Below are 950 nucleotides of genomic sequence, written 5' to 3'. Positions count from 1 at the left end.
GTTACGATTAAAAAGTTGTGTGGCCCGATAACTCATGTGTAATTGACAAAGTGGCCCGCGACCGCAAAAAGGTTCGTCACCCCTGCTCTAAACGAAAGGGCTCAACGTAAAAATGGAGGTCTGTAGAAGCTAATAGTTGCAATAGGCTACAACGTTTGGTTTAAAATTGGTCAGCTATAAATCATTTTTTTAAAACGACCACAAAAGAATTCAATAATAGGCCTATGCTCGTTGACAAAGTATTGTAAAATCTTATGTAATGTAGTAGGTCATGTAGCTGCTTCAGTGAAACTTTGAAAATCCTTCCTACGGGTCCTCATCTTTCTCTTATTTGTATTTAAGGCAGATTTCACGACCTACTTTTACCAATCCTAGAATAGATTGTTGTTAGCTTGCTAATGAGCAATGTGTTTACTTCGAAATATTGCATTAATTTTTTTTAGTATTTAAAGGGCAGATAAACAATTATCTACCCTTAAATCAACTGCAAAGCATGCGCGCCCTATGGCACCGTTTAGGTTAATAAAATTGCACTGAGCGAGCAAAGTGAGCCGGACAATTTTGTAAAAACAGACAAAAAATAGCCTGCATGTTTTTTCGTAATTTGAGAGGAGGCTACGTTACCAAATGTTTGCTCTTAAATCAGCTACAAAAGCATTTGAAAAATTCTTTTTAATTCTGGTAATTGCTAAAGAGCAAGCTAGTTACAGATTTAAATGAGTATCGATTCAGACCTGTACTATAACTTATATGCTTGTGCCATCACTGTGATGTTTTTTGTTGTAACCATACGATTTGTATATCTCAATAAAAGTTTTAAAAATCGTGCTGGCTGCTGATGACAAGTTGTTTAATGTTTATATAACACAGAAATAAAGAGCAATCACAACTGAGCTGCTGTGATAGGCTAGTACTATAGTACTGTAGTAGTCAATATTGACATCTTCTAC

Source organism: Aplidium turbinatum, chromosome 4 (genome assembly GCF_918807975.1).
Source record: "Aplidium turbinatum chromosome 4, kaAplTurb1.1, whole genome shotgun sequence".
Taxonomy (NCBI): domain Eukaryota; kingdom Metazoa; phylum Chordata; class Ascidiacea; order Aplousobranchia; family Polyclinidae; genus Aplidium; species Aplidium turbinatum.
This window is presented reverse-complemented; position numbering follows the sequence as displayed.